This window comes from Hipposideros armiger, unplaced genomic scaffold (assembly GCF_001890085.2).
Source record: "Hipposideros armiger isolate ML-2016 unplaced genomic scaffold, ASM189008v1 scaffold_1488, whole genome shotgun sequence".
Lineage (NCBI taxonomy): Eukaryota > Metazoa > Chordata > Mammalia > Chiroptera > Hipposideridae > Hipposideros > Hipposideros armiger.
The window spans coordinates 82,417-102,175 of NW_017732838.1; the positions used below are offsets into that span (position 1 = coordinate 82,417).

The window sequence follows — 19,759 nt, forward strand, 5'->3', positions numbered from 1 at the left end:
GGGAAGAGCGCAATGATGGTGCCAACTTGGGCCAGTGAAGCAACGTCCTCCACAACTAGACTGAAGAATAAAAGGACAGCAACTTGTCTGTTCCCCTTCCCCCAATTCCCCAGCGCTGTTCCCATCTCCCAATTTCCCCAATAAAAATCTTTAAAAAAATAAAAAAGTACACAATAGAGAAGAAAAAAGGAAATTGTCTCTAAGTGCAGATGACATAATCCTATATATAGAAAATTCTGTAAAATACACAAAGACAAAACCACTAGTGTTAAAAATGATGTCAGCAAAGTTGTAGTATACAGTTTCAGCACACGAAAATCAGTTGTGTTTCTATACGCCAATAATGAACCATCTGAAAGAAAAATTTTTAAATAATTCCATTTATAATAACATCCAAAGAATAAAATGCCTAGGAATAAACTGAAGGTGAATGTTTTCATGTAGGCTGAAAACTATACAACATTGCTGACAGGAATGAAAGAAGACCTAAATAAATGGTAAGTCATTCCATGTTTATGAATTGGGAGATTTTATTATTTAAGATGGTAATATTCACCAAAATAGTCTATAGATTCTATGTAAACACTATCCAAATTCCAAAAACCTTTGTTTTGAAAAATGAAAAAGATCAAATTTAAATATGGAACTGCAAAGGGCCCTGAATAGTAAAGACATTATTGAAAGAGATGTGAAATATACAAAATAATTAAATCCACAGAAAGAGAATGCAGACTGGCAGTTTCCAGAGACTGGGGACAGAGGAAAATGTGAAGAAGCTGCTTAAGGGGTAATGGATGCTAACTGTGAGTGATGAAAATGATGTGGAACTAGATAAAGGTGGTAGTTGCACAACTGGTAAATGCCATAATGCCAATAAATTGTTCACTTTCAAATGGTTAATTTTATATTAATTGCACCTTAATAAAATGTTTTTTAAATAACTAGCAATCTAAGTGATTAATTTCACAATATATTTTAAAAATAGATATTTGTGGGCTGGCCAAGTGGTGTGTTGGTTAAGAGCTGGCTTGGGACGCCAGAGGGCCCCGGTTCAGATCCCATATATGAGAGCCAGTGACACTGCCCTCTACAGCTAAGATGCTGAACAACAGCTCAACCTGGAGCTGGGCTGCCATGAGTCACCTGCAATGGCGTAGGCTGCAGCCCCTGCTGCAGTGGGTTGCCATGGGCTACCGTGTGTAACCAGCAGCCAGCGTGAGCAGCCAGCAGCCGCCATGAGCGGCCTTCCAGTGACCGGTGACCGATCTGCCTCGCCTGGGAAGAGCGCAGTGATGGTGCCAACTTGGGCCAGTGAAGCGACGTTCTTCACAACTAGACTGAAGAACAAAAGGACAGCAACTTGTCTGTTCCCCTTCCCCCAATTCCCCTGCGCTGTTCCCATCCCCCAATTCCCCAATAAAAATCTTTAAAAAAAAAAGATATTTGCAAGTTGTGATACGTTAAAAATTTGAGGCTGTCTCTTTATACTATATAAAAATAATAGTGTCTGTTTTGTTGGCCTCCTCTAATTATCAGAAATTTTATCACTGGTTCTCTTAATGCAGTTCTTCACCTGAAACAGACATGATATCTAGCTCCCTCCCAGTAACTACAAATCAATAGCACAGGAGTGAAACAAGAAAATCAGAAATTTTAGTTTTGTGACAAGTATTTGTACTTATTCAACTTCTAGAACATTCACTAACCTAGCGTGAAGTGGGAAGATCATCTAAAGAAAGGGGAAGTTTAAAATCCAGATACTGGGGCCGACGTAGTGGCACGTTGGTTAAGAGCTGGCTTGGGACGCCAGCTCTGAGCAGCAGGGCCCCGGTTCGGATCCCACATGAGGACCAGTAACACTGCCCCCTACAGCTAAGATGGTGAACAACAGCTCGACCTGCAGCTGGGCTGGCGACGAGGTAGGCTACATCCCCTGCTGCATTGGGTTGCCATAGCTACCGTGTGTAGACAGCATCTGGCATGAGCTGCCAAAAGCTGCCGTGAGCGGCCATCCAGAGGCTGGCAACCCATCTGCCTCACCTGGGAAGAGCGCAATGATAATACCAACATGGGCCAGTGAAGCAATGTCCTCCACAACTAGACTGCAGAACAAAAGGACAGCAATGCTGTTCCCCTCCCCCAATTCCCCAATAAAATCTAAAAAAAAGAAGAAGAAGAAGAATCCAGATACTGCATTATAAAGCTTTTCATTTCTGAATCAACATTGCTTCAACTTAGTCAAGCAAGGCAGGAGTTCCCAAGAGACACAGGAGAAAATGCAAAGATGCACAAGGGCAGATCCCAATTTCTAGGGGAAAACTATCCTCACTCAGGGAGAGCAGGTTCCTGTAGTTCTCCAACATCACGTCCATGTACAGTTTCTGCTGAGCTGGGTCCAGGCATTCCCAATCATCTTGAGAGAATTCTATAGCCTCATCGCTGAAGGTCAACAGTCCCTGAAAAGGAAACACATTTTACCAAGAACCCATCAGGAGAGTACTTATCTTCATGCAAAATAGAGGAAGAAGAAAGCATAAGGTCAATCAGAGAATATGAAATCGCTAAATTACTTATAATTTTACAATTCTGTGCAAGATAAAAGAAGCATACAAATGTAAAAATTCAATAAAAATTGTCTATATACAAGTTCTAGATATTATACGCCAAATGATAGCTAATTTCTAGATGAAGCAGAGTGCAACATCTTCAGGCAGGACAAAATCCACAGTAGCTTTAAAGAAAGGTGAGAATTGAACAAATGGTGTGATAATTACAGTAAAAACTAAAAGTCTGGGGCTGGCCGACTGGCGCGTTGGTTAGGAGTTGGCTTGGGACGCCAGCTCTGAGCTGCAGGGCCCCGGTTTGAAACCACTTTGAGCACCTCTCGTAATTGCAAAAGTCAAACGTGATTTGTATTCATCTTTTGTTATCGGTATATATTGAATAGTACAATTTTAATGCAGTCTTTTTCCTTTCTTAAAATGTGTACCCATTTTTTTGGCACCCTCTGTATTTCTCTATTTTCTTTCTCCGCTTGTTACTTTCCTGACAATCTTTCACTCTTACTGTCGCTTTACAAGTCCTTCACACATCCTCTATTTTGCCGTCTCTTTATGGACCCCCTCACTGACTTTTTTCTCCCTCTGACCTGTCACCCCTTCATTCTCAGTCTATTTCCTGATCGCCCTCACATCCGAGTTCTGCAGATTGCCGGACCTGGACTGACCTTTTCAGTCACCGCTTCCACAAAGTCCCTCCCATGTGGGGGAGGTAACGTATTCTTGTGACACCTGTTCTTCCCTACATCCCATCCCACCGGAAAAGTGTGCTCTTCCTGGGCATCGGGTCTCTTATTAAATAATGCAGAATCCCAGGCCTGGGAGGAATCAGGGCCTCTATAGGCCGAGAGTGGCAAGGCTCGGGGGAGGGGCGCAAAGGACTTGACTCCCATCTCCCAAGACCTCAAACGGTGCGGGGTGGGAGGGCTGGCCAGTGAAGGTTTTAAGCAGGAAAACAACGCGACAGGCGGTGTCTAATGGCCCAAAGGCGGAAAGACCACAGGCGGGACGGCCTCAGAAAGAGGTTAACCGACCCCGAACGCAGACCTTCCATTCCGCAGGAAAGCGATCAGGTTTCGGGATCTCTCGCCGGCACGCTGGGACTCACCGCTGGAACAACAGCGGGTGTGTTGATTTTAACTTACCCTGCGATGCCAAGGCTTCGTGTGTGTAGGACTGTGGACTGAGACCCTCAGGTTCAAATCCAAACGACCGAAAGTTAAGGACGCCCGCCTGACTTTCCTTCTGCTCCAGCCGCTTTCGGGTCTGCAAGAAACTGCGCTTGCACGTTGCGGGTAAACAGGGGCCTCGGCGCCCGCCTTGGGCGGGACTTGGGCGGAGCGCCTCCGGCAACGGGAAGGTGCGAGTCTTGGCCAGGCTTGGGGGTGACCCGGCGGCGCGTGGCGGGGCTAGCTGGTAGGTAGCGTGGGGCCTCCGGGACGGTGAGTGGGAACTGGTAGAGGGGCGGGGTAGGGCGGGGCCTGGGTTTCCACGTCTCTTTATTAATTAGCTCAGCCCCAGGAATTTTCCTCATTCCTCTGTAGCTTTGGCGCTGGAGCAGATAATATTCCAAAGAATCCTTTTTTTTTTCTGACATAATCACTTACCCAGAATCCTGATACCCCGCCTTTCCTTACAGACTTTGCTCTTCAGCCTGAAATAGATAATACTCTCCTGAATCCTTTCTGCTGCCGGGACATTGGGCTCCATGTGAAGTTGCAGCAGCCATTGCTGTGTGGGAGGGAGGCGGCCAGACCCTGAGATATCGGTTTGTGGTCCTGTGACCTCACCGCCCATAGACCTGCAATTTTCATTTCACCTGCAGTGGCAATGACTGTGCAGGCTTGCGTACGTGGGAATGTCTCTGGAAAAATAATTTCCCTGTTGCCAATTAACAAAAACAATTATGTCGTTCTAGTAGGGCGTCGCCAATGAGAACTTGTGAGTGTTTGGGAGAAGCTCTGCTTTTCCATGATCCCTGGAGAGAGACAGGAAGGAAGCAGGAAATTCTGAGGTCTCTTATGTGAGGAACTGGCAGTGAAGCAGGTGTGTTTCAGGGGATCCTCTGCTTACCTGGGAAGGTTTCCTGCCTAAAAATAGTTTGTTATTAGTTTGCAGAGCACTGAGCTGAACCACCCTTTAAGTAATGAGCAGAAATATGGAATCTGAAAGTACTTTATCAGGATAGCCAATGAAATACAAATAAAAGGAAGAACGTGAAACCTAATGTACGTTAGAAATTATTGGAACCATTTGCACACTTCCTGCCAATTAGTTTGAAAGGAGAGAGAAAATTTTAGTGGGGAAAATGTAATGCAGCAATATTGACCCCAGTAATGATAGGAAGCCTAAATAGAATATAGACATAGAAGAAGGAGATATTTATAAATAAATAGCCAACAAAAGCCATGTTGGCAGATGGTTTAACAGATTCTACCACTTTAAAAATATCAGATAATCACTTCCCCTTACTCAGTTCAATGGAATTGAGTAATTAACACATGCTCTGCTCTTTTATTTATTTGTTTTCTTGCTGATTTTCTGTAATGGGCACTCATTACTTTACTAATTAATGAAAAAATAGAAAACATGAGTACAAACCAATCATTGGTATTTCCAAATATCCATCCAAAGTTCATCCCAGTTTACTATTTAATCCCAGATTTCTAAGTCAGGAATTGAGTCATAATGGTGGACAAACTATACTTACACACATCATACACACATGAAAACACCCATATGTATGCACACTTACACAATCACAGTCACATACACTCACACATATGCCCATACATTCCTTTACAAGCATACTTCTCCCCCCTCATACCACCAATTAAACTCACATTTATATACACTAACAGCAACACTCACAAACTCACACTATCACACGTTCACATGATCACACTCCACAACCATCATGTGTGTGTATCTCAGCATCATGTTCAAATACAGAAGAAGAGTAATATCCCCAGACCTCTGGATGATTGAAAAGCAGAGACCTTGGCACACTTTTTATGTTTTCGAATCCTGCAATAACCCACAAGGACAATGTGATGGTTTTTTGTTTTGTTTTTTTTAACAATAGAGAGCTTTTATGTTTACATTTATGCCATGAATTCCTAGGGAATGGGTTCCAGCAGCTCCGGGTCCTTTCCATTGGTTCTCACAAAGTGTGCTTCTCTGGGTGGGGCAGGCTGGCATTTCAGTTGAACCCAATTACCCTTCTCTTTGGCTTCCTTCTTTTTCTGATCATTTTCCTTCACCCGTTTCAGGAAGCTGTCTCGGCTCTTAGAGTGCTTAATATGTTCAATACGAACATTAATTCTCTTGGCAACTAGTTTGCCTTTGACAATGCCAACTGCGTGCTGAGTAACATTGTAGACCCTTCCAGTTTTGCCATGGTAACATTTGTGGGGCATTCCTTTTTGAACAGTGCCCATTCCCTTGATGTCTACAATATCACTTTTCTTGTAGATTCGCATGTATGTGGCCAAAGGAACAACTCCATGTTTTCTAAAAGGCCTGGAGAACATATAGCGGGTGCCCTCCTCTTTCCCTGTGTGTTGGTCATCTTGACGAATTACTGAGTCGCTTCACTCTGGTGACTCGGATTCGTTCTTGGCGAGCCAGGTCCCTGCAGGGCCATAGAATCACAGTATAGTCAATAGCTGGCGCGGGCTCAGGCCCGGCCCTGCACAGAACACGCCACTCCTAGTCTGAATGGCCATAACTCCACCACCGAAGCCATTGGGTCCCAGACAGTCTACACTGTCTCACTAGGGCCCCAGGGCATGGTATCAGTGGCCAACGGGCTAGAACTCAAGTCCGTAGAATGAGACTCACGGGGAGCCACACGCACAGCCTACCTGGAAGATGACAATGTGATGTTTTGAAAAAGTGCTTTGAGCATTTCCTCTGTAGGGTGAAGCGAATGGCAGGAAAGCTGGAGTGTTTGTGGGAGTGACAATGTGGGTATGAGATGGAGCAGGGTAATAAAGAGGATACAAGATAGGGGGACACAGGGATAATATGGGAGTACAGAGTGTGGAGAGATGAGTACAGATAGATAGAAGGCACAGAGATTAAAGGTGGGAGGGGTCAGAGGATAATATGGGTGTCAAGGACTCAAGGGACAATGTATGCAAATAAGTTGGGGGCAGAAATGTTAGGGTATTGGATGTTGGGGACATAGGAAATGCAGAGGGTAATGGAACAAGGAGGATCATGGGGATGGGGAGATAACAGGCAAAGTGGGTGAAGTGTAGGTGTTGGTTCAGGGAGATAAGACTTAATATCTATGAAGGGTTAAAGGACATAAGGAAACAAGGACAATGGTGAGATATGTGGGTTTTTGAGGTACTTAGAGGTCCATGGCAGATTTGGAAGTTGGGAAGGGGAAATAGAGGTGGGGAGGGATTAATGGGCACAGGGAGATAAAGTGAGGGTACAAGACTGGTTCTGGTTCTGGGAGGGGAAATGGTCAGCATGAGAGGGCTAAATGCCCCAGAAAGAAGAGCAGGGATTATATTATAAGATTCAGGTGAGTGGGGAGACTGAGAGCACTGGATGGTTGAGGAGTGGGGCATTTGAGAGCAGGGAGAAAAGACACTAGAATTGTGCTGAGGTTCCTGGCATGGGGGTGGACATAGGGGCCAAGGGAAGGAGGGGATGGAGGCTACAGAAGGATGGAGGTTAAAGTAGACACAGGATGGAGGTAGAGGGGACAGTATTGAAGTCTAGAAGGATTGCGTTGAGAAGAGGTGGGTGTAAGTGGAGAGTGTGTGGAGGCCTAGGGGGTAGATAAGTGTCTCAGGGGTGTAGGATGGAAGTTATACTGAAAGGTGTTGACAAAGTTTATCTCCTGGACTCCTTTGAGCCCTCTTCTCAAATAGGCCTGCACCTCATCTAAGCCTAGGAGAACCTCATCTTTCAACACAAATCATTTCACCCACATGCACGTTAAGAGACTTCAACAGGGCCGGCCAAGTGGCACGATGGTTAAGAGCTGGCTTGGGACACCAGAGGGCCTCGGTTCGGATCCCACATATGAGGGCCAGTGACGCTGCCCTCTACAGCTAAGATGCTGAACAACAGCTCAACCTGGAGCTGGGCTGCCGTGAGTTGCCGGCGACGGGGTAGGCTACAGCCCCTGTGGCAGTGGGTTGCCATGGGCTACCGTGTGTAGCCAGCAGCCAGCGTGAGCGGCCAGCAGCCGCTGTGAGCAGCAGTCCAGAAGCCGGCAACTGATCTGCCTCGCCTGGGAAGAGCGCAGTGATGGTGCCAACTTGGGCCAGTGAAGCAACGTCCTCCACAACTAGACTGAAGAACAAAACGACAGCAACTTGTCTGTTCCCCTTCCCCCAATTCCCCAGCGCTGTTCCCATCTCCTCAATTCCCCAATAAAAATCTTTAAAAAACAAAACAACAACAAAAAAACTGCACTGAGAGACCCCAGACAGGGACACCCCACCAAAAAAAAAAAAAAAAGAGACTTCAACAAACACTAGCATGGTTTCTAATAGCTCAAGGTCACACATTCCTAGATGAGGATTCCATCCTGGGAAAGTTCAAGGCTGGTAAAGGAACTTGTTTCTTCCAGCCAATTCCTGAATACAGGATCCCTGATTCCCAGAACCTGTGGAGGGGAGGAGCCTAAATGTGATAAGCAGCAGCTCTCCAACCCAGGTAGCCTCATCACATGACCTATGCCCTTTCCAGGTATTTTGTAAATTTCCACTTCCCTGTGTCTGCTCAAGCCCCCATACATTTCTCCTCCCTACTCCATCATTCTCCCTTTAAATCACCAGTCACATCTGCACAAATTGAAGTTGTTCTGCTCACCCACTTTTTTATTGCAGTGGACTGAATGGAACGTTTTCATTGTCTTTAATATCAGGCATCGTTTACCTTTGATGTGTGGAGCCACACTGGTGAATATTTCCGTTTCACTACAGTTGCTGCTATGAATATTTTGGGAATACCTCCTTGTTGTTGTGAACAGAACATGAGGAATGGACTTGCTGCATCATCATTTACTCACATCGCTCCATGTGGAAGATTTCATCCATAGAGAAATGGAAATCCATGGAAATAAGGTAATGTTTAAATGGGCAAATTAGCGTGTTTAAAATATTTTCAGGGAAAAATGAGCAGAATATCCTGGCATGGCACACTTATGAATGGAAGAAGATATATCATCTTATCTATAAAAGATGTAGTGACTATGATAGATTATTAGAAATTTATAAGGTCGAAAAGAAAAAAAAAGAAATTTATAAGGTAGATTATTTTGTATTAGGCAATGTTGCTTACTAGTGGTGCTGGCAAGAAAGACATTTCAACATGGACTTCCATGATCCCAAGCAAGGAAATGAGTCAATGGTGGAACTTTTTATTACACACAGAACAGTAGAGAAGCTGACTATAGCATGAATTCATTTTGTTTATGGGAAATTTTATTGCTGTATAATTTTCAAGGGAGTAAAATGGGCATTCACACAGAGAAAACGAGGATATTTCCTCAGTAACAGAAAGATTTTGACATGTCTCTCTGTAATATCATGATGAAAGTCACAAATTAACAATTCAAAAATTTGAAAAACACAACAACCTAGTTTAACCCATATATATATATATATATATATATATATATATATATATATATATATATATGTATAATCCAGTGCTAAAACTAAGGAGTATACATATTTTAGGATAGGTGGAAACACTAAAATATTTACCATTGTCAAAATTAGGTAAGAAGAGATTTTATTCAAAAGGGTTATTACAATAGAGAGATCCAACCACAAGACCTGCAAATGTCTACAAAGTCAGAAAAGAGTGTTTCTTTTATACTGAGGTGTAAACAAGGTCAGGATAAAACCCATATGGGAGAGTGGAGCAGCCTGTGACATGACCTACAGTTTATCAGGGAATGTTTTACCCTGAAATTGCTTAATCTCGGGAGCAGATGTGGCAGTGGGGTTATTCTGAACTACAATGCTCAAGTGTAGTCCACCATTCAGGCCTTGGAAGAGGGGAGAAGTTTAAGTTCAATTAAGTCATGATACCAAGCATCATTCCCATTGATCAGTCGGGACAAACAATTCAGTAATCATGGATGTGGCAAAGGATGGGAATTTGGAGAGTATGTATCTGGCTTGTGCCTAAGTAAACAAAAGGGGTCTCATGAGCCTTATTGAAATTAATGGGGAAGGTTGGTTCCTAGCAAGTAAGCTGTTTCCTGCAACAAAAGGGTGGAAGGGGTTCTACCTTTGCTATTTTCCAAAGTTACATGTTGGAGTGAAGTCCAACATTCTATCAGTTCAGCTGTAGTTGAACTGATAATTGTAGTTCTCTGAGAAGCTATGTCAGAATAACAAACATGTCACACAGACTGACAGCCCCCCTTGTCCCCCTCCCCACACACTGGTACACCACCCTGAGCCTACAGTCCAGCCAGCAGGAAGGAATCAGATGAGTCTTTTCCCATTTCAGTCAGAGAGGCAGAGTCTGTAAGGGAGAGAGGTGCATGAGGAGTTGGGGTAAGTGCTCACATCTCAAAAAGGGGTTCCTGTGGGGTAGAAACTAGTCCACTGGCAGAGACGTGGGATAGGAGGAATAATTCCTGACAAATGGACTTAGTGTGTGGATATAAACTAGTGGTCCTAAACACCACACTAATCTGAGTGCTGCTAATATGCTGTAATGCAATCTGCACTGACGCTCATTGTTGATGGTCCATCTATGTAACATTTAATCTCATACTAAATTTACCTTTGGCTTTAACTCTGATTTGCATGACATAAAAGAGCCTGAGACAGTACTTTCAGGATAATAATTGCTAATAAACCTCCATGCATATAATTTTCAATGGAACTAATGCAATGGTCCAATTATGTAGAGGAACTATGTATCTTAGTGAAAATGGGTGGAATATGTGTCTTTTCCCTAATGCTGGGCATGATATGCTTAATGGAGACAGTAACTGGATGTAGACAGAAAACATTGCTGGTCTATTGACTATGGTGAGAATAATTTCCCTTTTGAATTTAAAAAATATTTTCAGGAGAACTTAAGGTCATCAATGTGGGTTTCCTACCAAGACAGGGAGGGGTGGGGGCAGGTACTTCAGAAGTATCCACTTTCCAAATAAATCTTGTGCTATTTTTCTTTATTGGTTACAAATATTTCTTCTGGGAGGGCTGATAACAATATTTTAAAAGATTGTGGGGATGATTTCACAACTTTGTAAGTTTACTAAAATCATTGAATTCTATGTTTAAAATGAAACAATTTTGTGGTATGTAAATTATATCTTAATAAATTTGTTATTTTTTAAAATTCAGTTTCAGTCCTAGCCTCTCTACAAGTCTACTATATCAATTTAATGTTTATATGTCCATAGCTTTTAGATCAATGTTACATATGTGTTTTGAGTCATTTGAATAATTATTACACATTTCTAATAGTCTCTCTTAATAGCCCTGCAAGGTCCGTGTTTCTCCTTCTAAATAAAAAGAAAGGGGGAGTTGTTGCATTATAGCCGATTCCGTTACCACCCCCCTACATTAGCCTCTGACCCATTAGTCGAAAGAGTGTCTCGGAAAACTGAGGCCGGATGGAATGATATCTGTAAAGCTCTCTCGGGGAGTGTCTCAGGTGACTGGGACCTATTGGAATGATAATAGTTATCTCCCCTGGTAGGACACAGTAACAAAATGTCTTGGGGCTATGTGGAGGAAGTGTGAAGGCACAGGATGTGTTGGAACACAAAGGGAATGCTAATGGAAAAGGTCTTAAGGCACACATAAGTCACGGGTTACAAATTGATTGACAGCAGTGAAGCAGTTTCACTTCTTTACAAACTACTCAATAAAAGCCATGCGCTGACCCGATTCAGGGCTCACTCAGTCTTCTCTGGCTGAGTCCCTTGGTCTCGCTCTTAATCTTACTTTTGTCTCTTGCTCTTATTCAATCTACGTCGCCCCTTAAGAGAAACCTGTTTGCCCTTGCCACGCTGGATGTGACACAATAAATAATTTTATGATCTGTAATCAAGAATAATTTACCTTGAAATGTTTGATCTCTTACTCATGTTTTGGTTCTATACTCAGCTAACCACCACACTGTGCAATTAATTCAGTAGTTGGTATCACTTTACCCTTGTTCCTGGGAAATATGTCTTCTGTATCCATCAAAATAGTGAACTAGGGCCAGCTGAGTGGCTTGTTGGTTAACAGTTGGCTTGGGAGCATGAGCTCTGAGCAGCAGAGCCACTGGTTCGGATCCCACATGGGCCAGTGACGCTGCACCCTCTCAGCTAAGATGGTGAACAACAGCTGGACCTGGAGCTGGGCTTCTGTGAGTGGCCTGCAGCTGGAGTGAGCTGGTGTGAGCCGCCGTGAGCGGCCGTCCAATGGCCGGCGACTGATCTGCCTCCGCTGGGAAGAGCACAGTGATCACAATACCAACATGGGCCAGTGAAGCGACGTCCTACACAACTAGACTAAAGAACAAAAGGACAGCAACTTGTCTGTTCCCCTTTCCTGATTTACCAACGCTCTCCCCCTCCCCCAATTCCCCAGTAAAAGTCTTAAAAAAAAGTCTCTATTTGAAAAAATAAGCTTGAAAAGAATAAAGTTGAAAGACCCACACTTCCTTATTTCAAAACTTATTATCAATACAAAGCTAAACTAATCAAAACAATATGGTACTGGCATAAGAATAGAACAGTAGAACACAACTGAGATGACAAAATAAACTTATGTATATATAGTCAAATGATATTCCTCAAGGATATCAAGAACTCAATGAAGGAAGGGCTGTCTATCAAACAAAAGGTGTTGAGAAAACTGGATGTCCACTTGCAAAAGAATGTATTGCAGTTGGACCAATACTTGACAGCATATGCAGAGATTAATTGAAAATGGATCAAACACCTAAATATAAGAGCTAAACCTATAAAACTCCTAGAAGAAAACAAAGGAGAAAATCTTAATGACGTTGGACTAAAAAATGATTCATTAGATATGATGCCAAAAGCACGGGCCACAAAAGTAAACAGATACATTGGACTGCATCAAAATGACAAACTATTGTACATCAAAGAACACACTCAATGGAGTGAAAAGACTATGGAATGGGAGAAAATATTTGCAAATCATGTATCTGATAATAGGTTAATATTGTGGATACATAAAGAAGTCTAAAAGGGTCTGATTACCAATTTCACCATTGAGGGGTCCCCACACCAACAAGTAACCCTCCAACACCAGCTGGCATCCCACAATTCAACTCGGTTCTGACACTATGTATCTGGACATAGTGTCAGATCCCACAGCTTAAGGGTTCAGCCCTAGAACACAACCCCCTCCCCGTCCAGATGCCCATCATGACTCCAGGTTGTTGCCTGAGCCTCTGACAGACCAGCTACAGATCAGAGGATTCAGTGAACCTTTTTTTTTAGTTCAATGTTCTCATATTTGCTAGAGTGGCTCACAAAACTCAGAGAAACACTTTAGTTACTAGATTACTGATATATGATGAAAGGATATGACTCAAGAACAGCCAGATGAAGAAATGCATAGGGGGAAAGGGCTTCTATGTTCCTCCTAGCACATCACTCTCCCTAAGCTTCCCAGCCTGGAAGTTCTTGGAACACGCTCCTTTTGGGTTTTTATAGAAGTTTTAGTTTGATTAAATCTACTCAATCTCTAGCCCCTCCCCTCCCAGGAGGTAAGGACGTGGGAATGTAAGTTCCAACCCCCAATCATATAGTTGGTTCCCCTGACAATTAGCCTCCCCATCTTTGGGAATTTCCAAAACTCACCTCATTAACATAAACTCACTTGTGGTTGAAAGGAGCTTGTTATGAATAAGATACTCATTTCACCTTTATGACTCTGGAGAGACTGCAGAAACTGAGGACAAGGGACCATATGTTATAACAAGAGATCCTTCCATTGCTCAGGCAATTCCAAGCCTTTTGGAAGCTTGTGTCAAAAATGGGGATGAAGACCAGATACACACTTCTTATTATAAATCACAATATTGTAAAGTGCTACACCTCAAGAACAACCCCATACATCCCGATTAACAAATGCTCAAAGGACTTGAGCAGACATTTCTCTAGAGATGCTGTACAAATGGCCACTATACATATGAAGAGATGTTCAGTATCATAAATCATTAGGGAAATGCACATCTAAGCCACACGAGATATCACCTCTCACCCATTAGGATGTGGTGCTATTCAAACCACAGAAAATACGAGTTTTGGAGAGGATGTGACAAACTGGGAATTGTTATGTACTGCTGTTGGGAAAGTAAAATGTTGTAGCTGCTGTGGAAAACACTAGGGCAGTTCCTTGAAAATTAAACACTGAATTACAGTATCCTACACACTGCATGTTGGTGTTCTTCAAAAATTCCAATGTGGAAATCTTCCAAAATACAATGGTTAGCCGTGGGGAGGTAATTAGGTCATGAGGGTGGCTCCCTCATGACTAGGGTTAGTGTACTTAGAAGAGACCAGAGAGGTAACTCTCCTTCTGCCATGTGAGGATACAATGAGAAATCTGCTGACTGAAACCTGAAAGAGAGTCTTCCTCAATGTAACCATGCTGGCACCCTGATCTCAGATGTCCAGCCCCCAGAACTAGGAGAAATACGTTCCTGTTGTTAGTAAGTCAGCCAGTCTAGGGTACTCTGTTATAGGAGTATGAACAGACTAACACACCATATGATCCAGCAATTTCACTTTTGAGTGTACTACAAAATGAATGGAAAACAGGATGTCAAAAAGACACTTGCATGCCTGTCTTCACAGAAGCATTATTCATAATAGTCAAAAAGTTGAAACAACTGGAATGTATACCAACAGATGATTAGACAAACAAAATATGGTAAAGATACGCAATGGAATATTATTCAGTGTTAGAAAGTAAATAAACAAACACCCAAATCCAGTATTTTGCTACACCATGGATAACCCTTGAGGACATTCATTCTCTGTTCCCATCTGATAGAGGAGAAAATGTGTCACAGACACTAAGAAACTTGCCTCAGGTCAAAATCTAAGATCCAACAGGACAAACATCTGAACTCAGGTGGTAGGGTTTAAAATTGAACGTAAAGAATCAAATGGTTATGTAACAGACACATCCTACACAGTACATTGACAAAGTGTATTCTGAGAAAACCTGAAACAAGTTCAAGATTAACAACACTGAACTGCACAAAAGGTCATTCATTATATTTGTACACAAGCATTCACTCAATATGTTAGTATTCTTACTACTATTTAAGTCATTTGTCATTTGTACCATTAGAGTGGCACAAACTGAAAAGAGTATAGGGTGCTTTCTCTGCAATCTCTATAAAATACCTATTCAAAAATATAAATACAATTTCATCCATTCACAATTAGATATATAGGTGTTAACAAAAGCCAAATAGTTTATTTATTTATTCCACTCATAAAACAGTGACTCAAGATTTGAAAAGTTAGTAGGGATATACATTAATTTAACCGACTACGATTTTTTTTTTTTCTTCAGCTGAGCCATCCTGCTACCTGTTGGCAGCTCAGCAGCAGCTCAGCTCGGGCTGGGCATTGAATCGCTGTTGCTCAGAGCTCAAACTCTTGAGCGAGCTCCTAACCAACCGAGCCACTCAGCCAGCCCTAACCGACTAAGATTTAAAAAATTATCATAGCAATAGATACTTGAAAAAATTATTGAATAATTATAAATCACAACAAAATGAAACTGGGGATAAAACCGTCATTAAGCAGAAACTTTCTGATCAACAGAAAACACTGCATTGCATTTGCTTTGAAATTACAGTGAAGAGAAGGGGTCTGACCAGAGCTCCTGCCTAAATAGAGACTGGTAGAAAAGGGAAATGAGGAAAAATTAGATTGAGTGAGACAGAGAATCAAAGAGCTGGAACTGTTAAAATTCACAAATGTAAGGATAAAGATTGGCGAAAAATAAGAGGAAGAAAAAACGTATTTCATGCCAACCATATCCTAAAGAGAACTGGGATGGGTATATTATATCACATAAAAGAGGCTATAAGATAAAAACTGTCATAAAACACAAAGGACAGTTTAATGACAAATGGGTTGATTCACCAGGGTATAACAATTATAAATATATGTGCATCTAATAATAGGACTCTGAAATACATGAGGTAAATATTGACAGAAATGAAAGCAGAAATAAGCAGCAGCACAGTAATCATGTGACATTTCAATACCTCAGTTTTAGTTATAGATACAAAAACCAAACACAAGATCAATAGGGAAATCGAAGACTTGAACAACTCTATAGGCTGACTGAACCTAACACACATATACAGAACACTCTACCTAATACCAGCAGAAATCACATTCTTCTCAAGCACACAAGGAACATTCTCACTGATATAACACATGTTAGCCGCAAAACCAATATAAACAAACTTTTAAAAACTGAAATTACAAAATGTATCTTTTCTATTTACAATGAAATGAAAGTAGAAACAAATAGAAAACAGAAAAGTCCCCAAAATGTGGAATTTAAACAACCCCGTTCTTAAACAACCAATAGGTTAAAGAAAAAATCATAGGAGAATTTTTTAAATATCCAATTGAAAATAAAATTAAAAATACAGTATAACAAACTTTACAGGATACAGTCATAGCAGCACTAAGATGGAAGTCTATAGTGGTAATGTAGGGACCCAGGCCCAGACCCTAGGCTAGTGCCCCCGCCCAGAGGAATTTAAAAAGCTCCTGCTTCAGCAAAAGTTAACAAAGTATCTTGTCAAGAGAATAGGAAAAGATAAGCTAGGTATGCTTTATAGCTTACTTATTAGGGAAAAGATAAGTTGGGTAGCTTGTTAGGAAAAAAATAAACAAGTCATGTTTTATAGCCCGTCAAGAAGATAAGCAAGTTATATATTAGCTCGTTAAAAATAATAACCTAACTGTGTTTTATAGTTTGTTAAAATAAGATAAACTAACAATTTTTTTCCTTTTTACACACTAACTGCTTTTTTTGCTTCTGTATCCAGCTTCAGCTATAAATTCCTTACCCACCAGGACTTAGGGGCTGATCTCTCCCTTTGAGAGACAGTCCCAGGTCTGGTCATGAAATCTCTGGAACGAAACTCTTTTATACAAGTTTTGTTAAGGAGCCGTAAACCTAACAGTAAATGCTTACATTAAAAAAGAGGAAAGATCTCAAATCATAAATGTATTTTTACACCTCAAAAAAACCACAACAAACTTAAACCAAAATTTAGCAAAGAAGTAAATAAGATTAAAACACAGATATATAAAAGATGGAGAACAGAAAAACAAACAAAAATCAACGAACGAAAAGTTTTTTTTTAACAGATTAACAAATTTACAAACCCTTACTTACACTAAGAAAAACAAAGAGAAGATTCAAATAAGTAAAATCAGAAATGAGAGGCCAGTGGAAGGTGGAAAAGGAGGAAACACGAGAATACAGTCAGACTTGGGTATGTCATAGCAACCGAGGAAAATAAGTTGTTTTAAAACTATATGAACTAATAACATTATTCTGAATATCAATTTCTCCCCGAGTAACAGTAATTTAAAAGCACAAACAATATGAGAAACAACCTGCATTTCCATTAACAAAAAGACCATGACATCTATTTCTTTTTCTTTTTTTTTGAAAAATTTTATAAGGGTTTATTTCAGCCAAACTGATGACGACTTCTGGGAGCAAGATCTCAAATGTTCTCCCATGACACCTACATTTCTATACCTATGTGAAGAAATAGGCTATATAACTTTACTGAAGGATATATCAAAGACATAATCAAAATCTGAAAAACCCCATTTTTATTTGGAAGATGTGATGGAAAAAAGACTGCAGTGAGAGCAGAAATTCGGAGCAACCCAAACTCACAAGAAACATGGAGATTTCAAATAAGAGCCAACATAATTCAGAAAAGAAAAACTAAATAAATAGAGGGACTTGCCAAACTACAATTGAAGCAATTATTGTATAGACTATCTGAAATTTCAAAATAAATAAAATAAAAGGGTTACAAGATAGCCAAAGAATCTGAATTGAAGAGAGACTTAAACATTATTTTGAACAATAAAATGCTAGGAATAAATGGAACACAGTATTTTGTAATCATGAAATAGATGAGGTGACCCAAAACAAGATAAAAAATCAGAGCGCCTGAAGGAAAGATTTAGGTTTATGCTGTTTAATAAAAGTAAAAAAAATTGGGGTTGGCTCTTGTTTTGGAAGCAACCTCTACTCTGCCTATGGTGTAGATCTTTACTCAATAAACTACTTTCATTTTGCAGAAACATAAATAAATTAATTAAAAACTTGGCAGACCACAGTCCCCAGTCTCTGGCGGTTAGTTAACCTCTTAACTTTTGAAATTTCCTTAGTGATTGCAATGTCTTTACTATTCATGATGGGCCCTGATAATTTATGCTAACAAGTTGACTTGTCCTGGGCCTCTAGTTTACTTACGTTAATGAAATGACTCAGGCTGGGGGTCCGGCCATTTCAGTAATGAGAAGTTTGGGGCTCTGAGCCAGGTGGTATCACCTGACTTGGAGGAGGAAAGAACACTTGGAGACTCCATTCAATCACACGACCAAATGCTTCAGTCAATCACACCAACGCAACGAAACCCCAATACAAACTCTGGACTTGAAAGCTTGAGTGAGCTTCTTTGGATGGTAATACTCTGCATATAGATGTGCCAGGAGAGCAATGTGTCCCTTAGGATGAAACATTTTCCTATTTGAAACCCTCTCAGATCTTGCCCTGTGTCACTCTGCCCTTGGGTGGTTTTCATTTGTATCTTTTTGCAATAATAAAATTGTAATCCTAAGTATAGTAGTTTCCTGAATTCTACAAGTCATCGTAGTGTTATTGATTCTGAGTGTCATGAAAATCCCTGAACTTGTAGCCAGCTCAGCAGAGTGAGGGTGGTCTGGGGACCCCTGGACTTGTGGCTGGTGTGTGAAATAAGGCCTATGCCTTAACCTGTGAAGTTTGGCACAACTATGAGTAACTGCAAAATATTACAAACTATATAAGACGCAGTACATATAAAGAATTAAGCTATAGAATATAAGTTCTTCGAAATCTATCAAAGAAAATACCATCAAAATATGAAAATTCACTTTGGATTTCTACAAAAAATGAAATTTATTCTGACTCACAATTAGTTGGAAAATGGAAATACAGAGTTGTCATTTTTCTCAGATTTTCAAGATACAAAAAGTATATAGGATCAAGTTTTGCTTAAATCTTGGGAAAACTCCCATGTTATTGGTTGGAAGGGTATCTTTGTAGCTGCGGGAGAGGGTATCTTGTCAGAATCTATCAAAACATGAACTGCACCATCTTTGATACAGTAACATACTTCAAGTTGCCCAACCCAGAGGAAACCTCAGACATCTGCAGGGAAGTCCACCTGCTCAGAGGCAGCCATTGCAGCAACCTTTCCAAGAGCAAAAAAGTGCAAGGTCCCATGTGTCTTCATTCAAATGTAATGAAAATCAAAAGGTTATAACTAATGCTTAAATCTTGTGTAACATCATAAATGTATACAGCAGTGAAACCTACAGTTCATAGATGTAACAGGCTATCCGAAATTCTCTTATCTCAAAAAATTCTCACTGAAGGGAAGTCTTCCACATGGAGGGATGTGAGAGAAACACAGGTTTCATGGTGGATCTTAATGCATGGATATTTTCTTAAAGATGGCTGAAGGTATAAAGGAGACATTTGGATATCTCATAATCTAGCTTTACTTTCTTTAGGACTGATAGAGAAGAGAATAGCTATCCCTCTCAAATGCCCCTGGTAATACCGCTGAAGTCTTCTTAGGTTCAAGCAAATTCAGTTGTCTTCTAAGTGTATACAGGGTTTATTTTCCACATCTGACAGAATGTCAGTCGACAAAATAGCTAGAAATTGTTGAAGAATGTCACAAAACTATATCTTGAAGGTTTTTGAGTTTACCATTCACCTCACCAGTGGAATAAAAAGTATGAAGAACAAGGCAATTTATATGTACTTTTTAAAAGTTATTGCTTTTTTTTCAATGAAATGTTTGGTGCCCTTTATCACATGCTTCAGCTAGTGTTGAATTTCACATTCAAATTTGCATCCCTTGGACAGACAACTTACACTCGTTTG

General features: G+C 40.9%; 1 pseudogene; it reads right to left on the reverse strand.

Moving 5' to 3' along the window:
- Window positions 1-5,677: 5,677 nt before the first annotated feature.
- Window positions 5,678-6,129, reverse strand: LOC109377656 (60S ribosomal protein L21 pseudogene; annotated as a pseudogene).
- Window positions 6,130-19,759: the final 13,630 nt, after the last annotated feature.